The sequence below is a fragment of the Lineus longissimus genome, chromosome 4 (genome assembly GCF_910592395.1).
Source record: "Lineus longissimus chromosome 4, tnLinLong1.2, whole genome shotgun sequence".
NCBI classification, from domain to species: domain Eukaryota; kingdom Metazoa; phylum Nemertea; class Pilidiophora; order Heteronemertea; family Lineidae; genus Lineus; species Lineus longissimus.
Window position 1 is genome coordinate 11,538,918 of NC_088311.1, and position 11,583 is coordinate 11,550,500.

The following is an 11,583-nucleotide window of genomic DNA, read 5'->3' on the forward strand; positions in this document are numbered from 1 at the left end:
CATGTACACAATGTCATGTGGCTGGGGTTAATACCTTTGTTGTCCAGTTGGTTTAAGGACCATTTCCTGCATATTGCGGAACAGAAATCTAACAAACCCGGAACAAAAGGTATTGATCTCAGCTAGGGAGACGACGGAAATCTTGGTAAAGATTTGATTGATATTTGGGAAGTTATTCAAGATCCAAAGTGAAGTCTTTTTTTCTCAACAAGTAGTTACATTCGTTTCAGGTTGCAACACGACATACAAGGCGAATGTCATATTCATCGTCGACAGTTCCTCTAGCATCTACCGATTCGGCTTTACTTATCATTCATGTCTTTTCCTTTTGTTAATTCTCAAGCAATTTTAGGGAATACACCACTGGAACAGCATATATTTTACATTTTACGATGGCTTTTTTTGAAATAATTACTAGAAGTAGGCCTAGTGTGGCATTGCGCCTCAACGTGAAGCGGGGAAGGTTTTTGTGAGAAGTTTCAGAGCTTATTCAGGTACGCACAGCCCCCTCACAATGCCTCTCGTAAGTGACCTATCTGCGTATAACGACCTTGTCACATACTTGCATTCGGGCGTAGTTTTAGCAGGGAGTGAGATCGCCATTCTGCGAGTGTTCATGTACAGTTCTACCAGAAAGTAAATGTCCACAGGTTTTTTTAATATCACAGAGATAGAATAAGATAATTGAATGCGGTTTTCAGCAGAGAATGGTATATCTAGTTGGTCTTGTATCTGTTGTATTTGGACCCAGCTAATCCTGTCTCTTCATTATGTGACAGGCAGTTTTTAAAATGTCCAAAAAGTAACTTTTTTTATTTTATTTTATTTTCGTTCGTTTTTACAATGTATGGGTGAACTATGATGCAACAAAGGATTTTTTTTGCTTTCATTACTAGAAAATTCCTGCTAAATTGCATATGCCAACAAATTATGGTCATAAAGCACAGTCATTGGCTCATGTGAAGTTTTGAAAAGGCACATGAAATAAAAAAAGTGATTTTTTAACCATTTTTTAAATGTTTGGTACATAATGAAGAAATGGAATGAGGTGCATCCAAATACAAAAGATGTATGACCAACTAAATATACCATACTTTGCTGAAAACCGCATTCAAATATCTTATTTCATCTCTGTGATATTTTTTTAAAACGGTGGACATTTACTTTCTGGTAGGACTGTACATGGTGTACTATAGTAGGCCATGTACACATCGTCGTGCATGTCCTGCATGCCTGTACGGGGGTATTAATAAACAGAGAAACAGAGAAACGAAGAAATCGAGAACTTCCCATATCGAGTAGTTAGGCCTTAAAACCTATGTCTATAATGTACGGCGTGAAAATAGACTAATATGCTAGCCTGGTTTCTTCTCCCACGATGAAAGTAGTTCGAAAATGCACTGGGTGGACAGGAGACCAGTCCTATCAGATCAATGGACCATTGTCCATTTCGCAAAACCACGAGGTTCACTGCATGGACTCTGGCATGTCCAGCATAGTCCAGTCTTAATTAGCAAAGTCTGTATTTTAGATCTACCCGGTGTAACAGTAGATCGTAATCTGACGTGAGAAATAAAGCATTTCATCTCCGATATTCTCGACTCTGTTGATGCTACTTCATTTTGAACAAAACAAAATGGCTGTTGGCACACAAGTACTGATTTTGTGTAGCAATGCATTGCGAGACGAGGCCTAACTAGATGGGGGAAGTTCTCGATTTCTTCGTTTCTCTGTTTCTCAGTTTATTAAAGGGAAGGGCCCGCCAAAAAATGGGGAGTTTTGGACGGCCCGGTCAAAACCTTAGGCGGGAATAAGGTTTCATTGATAAATATAAGGAGTTTCAAGGCCCCCAAATTACTCGTAAGGTTCAATAGATACTGGCCTTTCATTGGTTTACCGTTTGCGTATCATTTACATACTCTCATCTTGAAAAATATGACAATATTTACGATCACGTTATTGATTTTTGCAACATTTTCGGTAACGCGCCCCTTGCGGATCTGTAAGGTACCACTCGGATGCTTGAAAAATGTTTGTGGCGTGGCTCCATCTGCTACCATGGCTACAGCTGTCACCGCGCCGGTGTTAGTCTCACGTCTTGGCGTCTGCACCACCCTTCGGGGACACCTCAATGCCGTTGGCGTACTGACGAGACCAGCGTCTCTAGAGGCTCCGACATTCGCCATGAGCAGTGACAGGTCACTTGGCTGGAATGGCCCCATCTCCTCTTCACTCATGTTCATTGCCGGCAATTCTGGCAAATATCTTGAGTCGTCACGGTTGTCAAACAAGTCTTGGATAATATGCTGCTCCATTTCTTCTGTACTGTTCGGATCAGGGGCCTCGCTCTCCACCGGCCCAGAATCCACCGGCGACTCGAAATCCATACTACTATTCTCTCCATTTTCCATTTTCTCCTCTCTCCAACTCACTACTATCGCTATTGACTGCGTAATATACACTAACATTCTTTCGCTATCATTGCTAACTTCATTTACTGGAACACTGGCCTCTTTGTAGCCGATTATGTAACCCATAGTGGAAACACCTGACTCTATGGTATCATTCATGCTAAAAACAATGCAGGGTCAAATACAATTGACTTTGAAATAAGCTCAAATGCGTAGAAATAAGTGTCGATGTCCGACTGTCACTTGACTAAAACGTCATCAATATCTTATTCAAATGACCTTGTGAGCTATAAATAGTAACGTCGCGGAATGCTATTGCCCTATATGCACCCTCGTGATACCATTTGACAAAAAACTACGTTTTCACAAAATCCCGCTTTCATTTCCAGGTGTCACGATGAACCAAATCTTCAACGCCCTGACCATCATAGGACTGGTGTACGTCTTAGTGAAGTTCCTACGTTAGTATCTTGGCAAAGCAATAGTAAAATATTAGCAACATTTTTACAACATTATCAGTTGCAACAAATGTTGCAAAAATGTTGCGTAGTGTGTACAGAGCAAAATGCGTCTTACAACATGTTGTAAAATTGTTGTAAAATTGTTGCAAATTAAATGCAATGCAATTCTTTGTTGCATGTTGTAAAAATGTTGCAAACTCTTTAGCCAATCAGAAATAGTATTTGCGACATGTGATCTACCTGAGGTCATGTGACTTGAACAAGCGGCTGGTATAGCAACTCTCAAGTGAGTGTCTTCCTTCGTAATGGGTGGTGAAACCTTTTCAAGAAGTTCCTCGAATGCAGTTTCATCCATTCGCAGGAAGTTTTTGTATGATGGCTTGTCAGTCTGCCGCAACTCCTTTAACAGGCAGTGATATGCCCCATGATCCACCCTCATTTTGATCCAGGGCCTGGTCCATACTTTCCTTGGTTTATTTCGCCGCCTCTTCCGCCTCTCAACAATGATAGCTCAAATTGCTGCAGAAGCACTCAAAACACAATTTTCTCCTTGAAATGATCCATTTCCCCTCCAAAATACCTATTTTCCCTTTGTTCCCGCTAAAAACTTTGCAACAATTTACCAACATGTTGTAAAAATGTTGCTAATTTGTTGCTATTTTGTTGCTAGTGTACACAGGGCCTTGAGGGCTTGTTGCTAAATTGTTGTAAAAATGTTGGTAAAATGTTGGTAAAATGTTGGTAAAATGTTGCTACTATTTTACTAGTGTACACCCTGCTTTATACAGTTGACCTCTGACATCCAGGCGCCATCAAGGAATTGGTTCCGGGGCTCCCTGCATCCCGGTCTTACTGAAAAAACGCTGACGTGGTACGAAGATTTGTCTAAAAAGTACGGAGATAGCCTGTCTATAAGATATGGTTTGGACCTTTCTTACCCCAGATTCATATTGCAAGTCCGGAGCTAGAAGAAGTTATTCTGAACACGGCGGAGCCGAAGCCGCTGGATCAGCCGTTGATTGGCACTGGCCTCTTGCTGAATGGTGGAGACCTCTGGCATAGAAACCGCCATCTTCTGACCCCAGCCTTCCACTTCGACACATGCTGAAGACGTACTCTGATGTCTTTAGCCGCTCCACGGAGAGCCTTATTAGTGTATTCGACTCGTTGGTGGAGAGAGGTGACAGTTTTGACATCTTCAAACCAATGGGGCTGCTGACCTTGGATACTGTCCTTCAGTGTGCCTGCTCATTCTACGGAGACAGCCAGCATCTTTGAGAAAACCACAGGATTGTAAAACTAACTCATGATGCTTTAAGCTTTTACATTGGCTTTTCAAAGAGGACTGACGCCGTATCTTTGGCCAGATATGATTTTTTACATGACACCAACAGGAATGCGCTTTAAGACTGCCTGTCGACAGTTTCAGGCATTCAATCGAGATATCATCCAGAAACGTAGAGTGGAATTGGATGAAAATCCGGATTTTAAAGAAGGGCACAGGGATTTTCTCGACCTGCTTCTGGTTGCCAGGGACGAGGATGGTCAAGGGTTGAAAGATGAAAAATCGAGGCCTAAACACATTCATATTATTCGCCGGTCATGACACTACATCCAGCACCCTCTCGTGGGCAGTATACGCTCTAGCCGAACACCCAGAAGTATTAAGGTAGCAGGAAGGGTTGGACGTTTGTGGTTTCTGAGTCTGAGGGGGTTGGTGTCTGTTGACTGTGCTTTAAGAGAGACTAGGCATGGCGCCAGTCTCTCTTAAAGCACAGTCAACAGGCATTTGGTGTCAGTATTTGGGTAAGTACAGAATCAAGGCAGCTCAGAGAGCAATGATTGAACGATGCTGTGGACAAGTCCAATGATACTGCATCAGTCAGGACCAACTTCTCATCAGAAAGCGTCACCACCAGCATATTCAATGTTCAGTTCCAACCTGTACCAGTCCAATGCACGCCTGTCATTTGTGTACCAGTCCAATGCACGCCTGTCATGGTCAGCAGTGGTCAGCTTAGCGCGATATGGAACATTCTTCCGAAACTCAAGCGAGGGAAGTCTGCTCATTAGCATATCTCGCGCACTGCTCCTTCTTGTCAAACATCGTAGTGAAATCATAATGGAAAACATCTGGCTTTGCGCCAGACATTGAGACTAATAAGTGAAGAACTAATAGGTACTGAGAACTTCTACTTGCGCGAGACTGCTGTGATAAAATTATCATTGCAGAGACTCCGGTGACGTACACATATATTTTTTACAATCAAAAATGCCCTCAAAAGACGACATGGAATGATTATTTTATTGATATTTCCTACTATATACCTTCCAATTATCACTTTATACAAATAGATCGGCGTTAGGTCGCATGCTTTTCTTTCCTGGTGACACTATAAAGCAAAATAGTTGCAACCCTAAGTCCAATAATAAGTGACGGTGACCCGTTATAAATGTTTCGCCAGCTTCGCTTTTTTGCCGCTACGCGGCGCTTTGGGCCCTTGCGTCCAGTTTGATGATCTACCGAAACTTACACACGTGACCATGGGGAAAAAGGAAACTTTGCGCTAATTTGGGACGGTGCCAATGATATCACGGAAACTCACCCGGGACATTCAAGTCGGGGACCACCTACTCCCAAGTGGTGTGGACATCAACATCATGCTGATTTTAATCCACAAACATCCGAGCGTGTGGGACAAGCCGGACGAATTCATTCCAGAGAGATTCAGCACTGAAAACGCCGCCTATCGTGACCCATTCGCCTTCGTACCATTTTCGGCTAGCCCTAGGAATAGCATTGGGCGGATTTTTGCCAGGAATCTAATGAAGGTGACTCTGGCTCGCATTCTAAATCGGTACATCGTCACTTACGATGCGACTCATCCGATTGTGAAAGTACCCGAAGCAGTCCTAAGGACCGAGAGCGGTCTCTGGTTGAAGCTAGAGCGAACTTAATTACAAGTACAGTGTACTAGTCGACTTGTTGCATCCTGGAGCACCATTTTAGGGTCGTCTAGTTAACTTGCCTGGAGAAAGGAGTGACTGATCGACGTCGCGCTTAATACTGTCTTCTCCCACTTAACCGAGCGCGGCTGAATCGTAAAATGACTAAGTCCAAATGAATAGGCCGATTTACTGGTGGCAGGCGAACATTAGAAAGAACAGCCACAGCTGATAATTGACTCCCTTTTCGTGGGCAATGCCAATGCCTTCCACGTAAGTGGATAAAAGACATGAACATTGACATGGGGTAGTCCTGTACTGAATGAATGAATACAATACAACTAGCGTCCTCATTGTATGCCTATAGTGTCGGTTGACCAAAAATTTCTAATCTTGGGTCTATGATAAAGCCAGCTTCATGGGTCTGCAGAATGTCCCAATAAAGCAGTCTTGCTGTCAACGAATAAATTAAAGAACAGATTTACTTATCAATTTACCAATCAATCTTATTATCCAAACGGGATTTACACGTCATCTTTAATAACATCATCATCCTCTTCTCCTTCCGAAAACTCAATCCCCTCAACAAACTGCTCAAGCTCATCATTTACCATCTCTACCCCCTCCCCGACTTCGTCATCGTCCTCAGGAACTAGGCCACTGGCTCTCCAACCCTTCATAATCGTCTGTTGTGTGACCCTATCCCAGCCGAGGCTGATCATCCTGACCATATCCCGGCTGGTGATCCGCTCACAATGTCCTTGATCATCGGTGTGGCCGATTTTCCACACTTTCCAAATGGTCCTCAGGTGACACTTAAAGCTCCTGTTTACGGTTAAGTCCAAGGGCTGCAGCAGCGAAGTACATCGTCCTGGGATAAAAATGTCTGTCCAATTATCTGCGGTGATTGCATCACGAAATTGCTGATTTCGATGCGCCGGATACCTGTCTAAAAGTAACAAGAACGTGGCCCCTGCTACAAATGGCACAATCAGGGCCTGCAACCACTCGATTAGCGATTGGTATCGTGACCAACCCTGTGGACTACCAGTTACCTGGAAAAGCAAACAACAAGTATGAACATTTACATTACTTTTCTGAACAGTCAGACACGCACAATGTTTTGGTTGCATCCATGACAAACCTACAACAATTTTAGTCGTAGAAGTTCTGATTTTCCTAAAAAATACTACCATTAACTAGAATGTCTGACCGTCAATGACAACACTGATGACGTCAGGTACATGTCCTGTACTACAACCACGGACTTGTATTCTATGCCAATACTCACTCGCACATTGTCTGGAGCATCCGCCTGAAGCTGCCGAATGACGTCACCATCTGGTGCCAAGCCCCGGTAGTCGGCAACTAAAGCCTGGGCGTTGTCACGTAACCCCCTTGAATCGTTGGTCTTCCTTCGATAGCTGATTTGTTTCCTGAAATGGAATTTGCATATTGTTAAAATTCACTGAATACAATCCGTTCCGAACGTTAAGGCCGATCCATGCAACAGCGGAATAAAACTCACCTTTCCATAAAAGTTGCTAAGCCAATGTGCAGATGCATGGAAAAGGTATCGCAGGGGTCTCTGTTCTTGTCTTTCGGTCTTCGTTTCGTTCGGAAGCTCTGCCCACCATTGCCGAAATTCTCTTCCAGCTTGCTCTTTAATATCCTCACCGGAAACAGGGAAACCAAGTCTTCGGCGCTCAAGGAACCAGGTGTTCAAATTGTTGTCCATTTCGGGCCACTATGCTGAAATAAAAAAGCTAACACGTTTAACATCTTTGGAAATATTGATTGGCGATAACCACAGGTATAAACGAAATGTTAGTCTTAGGAATAAAGGTCCTAGGAACAATAATACCGAAATTGTTAAATGCATGGTCAGGGTCACTCGCTTTGATGTATAATGCGACTTATTCTTCCATCCATGACACAGAAGCGGTCGGTGTAGGCCAACAAAGAAGGAAATTCATTTAGCGAGGAATATAATGCTTGTTGAAACACTACTTCGTGCATCAGTGCCGTGTCGCCGTTGTCTCCTCCGTCTTCTATGGTCTTGAGTTGATCTATCTCTGAGGGCAAACAAGTCATCCTGTGTGCTTATCCAACGTCTAAATGTCTGCGGTGCTATGCGGTGGTGTCTAGCAAAGGATGTCGCAGTTTCAGCATGACGTAATCCTATAGCATGCCCAATTGGTATGTCTCGATAAGGTCAATCTTCTGATTGAGACTGTAGCTTTTCTGGTGCCTACTTGCACCAGGTACAGCCTGGTTAGCATCATCTACATCATCATCATCATCATCATCACCATCATCATCATCATCATCAGTAGTGGTATCAGGGTCAGGGCTGTCAACATCTTCTCCATGCTCCATTCCATACGTTAAGATCATCAGGGTGCCTGCTAGGCCTACCCACAAAATCCATCGCATTGCGTGCATCTTACCAGAAGAACGTGGTCAAAGCAAGATGGCAGACAACAATTATGACATTTGACACGAAAGTGCCCTTTATTGTATTTCCCTCACAAAAAAACGATTCCATAATCGATTAGATAAAATAAATTCATTTGAAAGACTCTGGATTGGTTAACCATTTACATGGACTTACGTAACTTCAATAATCATCACCCTGACTGCAGGAATTACTGGCCCTGGCCCCTTGTCTTCCTATAACCATTGATCAATTGGCTGTCATATTGAATGTTTGCAGCCCACGCACCGGTAAAAAACTACAGACTGCCATGTTTCTGGACTTAGTCATTTTCGAGCCATTTTCCTGGCGCTCGGTTAAGTGGGAGAAGACAGTTTATAGCTTATAATGAAAGTATCACAACCAGTCCTTTGCCAGTCAATTTTTTTATGAAATAGAAAATGGTCGGAGAGATGAACAATCAAATCATCAAACCCTCATGTATTTTTTTTCTATTCATAATCCATCGTTTATAAAGTTATTGGGTGGATCTGTCGTCTGTTGCATATCGCCAAACACGCTCCAAGCGCTATGCGTCAACAAAATGATATGAAATATTGTACGCATTATACTTGAAACAAAGTTGATCATCTGCTTCTAACATGCTAAAGACGACCTGCTTGTTCATCTCTCCTTAGACAGTTTTTGCAAATAACCAGATGTTGTGTCTTTTCGGAACTGGCATGCCAAAGAGCCACACTTGCCATCTGCCTAAATTGAATAAGAGTGGTTGGTTGTAATAATATCTCGCTGTTCTTTAATGTTAATTAACAATCTAAAGAAATTAAAATTGCGATTTACATGGAGAACTGTAGTGAGATACCGGACCAGGCTTGTTTCATGCACCGGATTTTACGAGAAATACATCTGTGGCGATTTTGCGCCCATGCCTAGTTCAGGGAAGCACCGCCTCTAATAAATCGTTGCCCTGTCGTTCTGCGCTGTGTCAAATCTCCGCCTTCTCGTCCTGGTAGACTGTGTAAAAGCTCTTTTATCCGTGGTTCATTGTAAAAACGTTTGGTGCAACATGAATTGTATTTAGGCTTTTGATTCATATTAGGGGTGGGGTTTGTGCTCGCATCAGTTTTAAGTTAACTAAAGTAAAGATCTGGCCCCATTTTCCCCTTAAAGGCCTGAGTGACTGTTTACCTCAGTATGTTTTTCTTCTTCGGTTTCGTTAGTTAAGTATTTTTCTGAAGTGTTTGACGTTTCAGCTCTTAAGCCCGCAGCACACTAGCCGCCAACTACGGCGTTCACAGGCGTTTTTTTGCCGCAAGAGTCCTGAACGCCTGAACAATCCCCTAGTCTGCTACGAACGGCGTCGGCGAACCCGACTTGACGCCACTTGCCGCAACTAAACGCCAAATATCTAACACTAGCATTATACCCGTGGCGCAGGCAGGTTCAAATGGGCTATATCTTGAATAAATTGAATTGCAATGAAAATCTAATGCAATATCAAAGGAGCAATATTGAAGAGGCAAATTAAACAAACCATTTGTCCACAAACTCGGACCTAGCTGTGGCGTGCTGTATGTGTGCATAAAAAGTGTATCAATTGGTCCGATAGAGATGATGAGGCAATGTCAATATGCCTCGTTCCTTAGTCAGCAATATGCCCCTTTTTATACGGAGAAGAAGGAGAACTCAGATAGGCCTTCACATGTCGGCTTCCAAATGTCTCGGGCAAGGCACGTCGTCGACAGGCAAGCTAGAAGTTCAGCATCGTGAGCAGCTCCTTGATAAGGCCATGTCAGGTTCAGCGTGCCTCTTCAGATACATCAAGTAGTGAAAGCTGTGGTGAGCACATAAACAGACCATGGTAACCTTCATTTGAAAATTCCTTCATAATCAAGGGCTAGCTCTGACTAAAACAGCACCCATAAACAATAGACCATCAATTTGACCCCAGCTCCTAACTGCGGGAAAACCCAAGTCCAGCAACCAAAGTACCAAAAATACATTTTTGTTTACATTTGAACTGCACACATGCGTTTGTTTACAATTTCATTTCCCGCGAAATCGTGGATTGAGAATAACATTAACCTGGGTTCAGCAGGTCAGCAGGTATACCGGCTGTTCCAATCATCCCCCACAGCCAGCTGTTCAAAAGGTAATGTTATTCACCCCAGAGAGAGTGCAGATAATTGATTAAGCCCCTGCATAATTTAACAGCAATAAGTGGTAAGGAGAATTGACAGTGTCCGATTAAAAATCCTTCATTACTGCTCCACTGAAGTAAATTTTTGAACTAAACCAAGACGTTGCATCAGGGTAAGGTGTCACCACAATTCATGCAAAATTTCAAGGCAATCCAACGCCTCTAAGTGTGACTTTATTCGTCCCCCTTCCAGTATTATTATATAGATGTTTGATTTTTGACGCGTGTCGCCGCGTTTGAACGCAAGAAGAAGCCAGGTGTGCTACGGATGGCCGCCTGACTTGGCGTCGGCGGCGAGGCTATGGCCCATCAGCTTGCGTCTTGATGTCACATGATTTCAAAATGGCAGCCTAAAGTGGCGGAAAAGACGCTACTGGACACCAATTCTGGGCAGGTGTGCTCTGACCGGGATCCACTGTGGCCGCCAACTTTGGCGTCGAGAGGCGTCAGCCGAACGCTTCTTGTCGACAAAGTTGGCGGCTGGTGTGCTGCGGGCTTTAGATAGAAGGAAAACGCGTTATCCGTAATTTTTTTCACGCCCAATCCATGGGGCGAGACCTTTCCCACCAATTGAGTGCTCGCTGAGTTCAGTCTTTACGTCACCACGCTCTTGTGCTGCCGCAACGCCATTTCCATCATAGTCGTCGTTGGAGCGGTAGTCCGCAGAGGCTGACGACATGAACTCACATTTACCTCTTCTTGTAGTGGGGCCTGGGACTGGCTCGTCGACCGTGTAGATTTGATTATTTTTAATATTTTGTCCTTCCAATCCGGAGCATATGTACAGTCTAGCTCATATTAATATAAACGCCTATGACTTGTGATATCTCCTAAATACCAGACCGATTTTAATGTGGTTTGGACAAAGTTTTCACAAATCTTGTTGTCTATATGAACATTGTAATTACAGTGAAATGCATCATTGTCTTCATTATGTAATCTACCATTTAATTAAGGTGAAAAAAATAACTTTTTTATTTTAGGAAATATTCACCAAAAAATCACTTAGTGTTGTAGTACAGCAAGAACTCAGACTTTCTGGGTTGTTTTCATTTTGATATCTTATCTTAGTTTCGTGCTATCATGCTTTTTCTGCAAAAATGTCGACACGCAATAGATACTATTTCT

At 43.1% G+C, this 11,583-nt stretch overlaps 1 pseudogene; it reads left to right on the forward strand.

Annotated features, from left to right (window-relative positions):
* Nucleotides 1–3,585: 3,585 nt before the first annotated feature.
* LOC135486047 (cytochrome P450 4F2-like) lies at nt 3,586–5,830 on the forward strand (annotated as a pseudogene).
* The last annotated feature ends 5,753 nt before the right edge of the window (nt 5,831–11,583 follow it).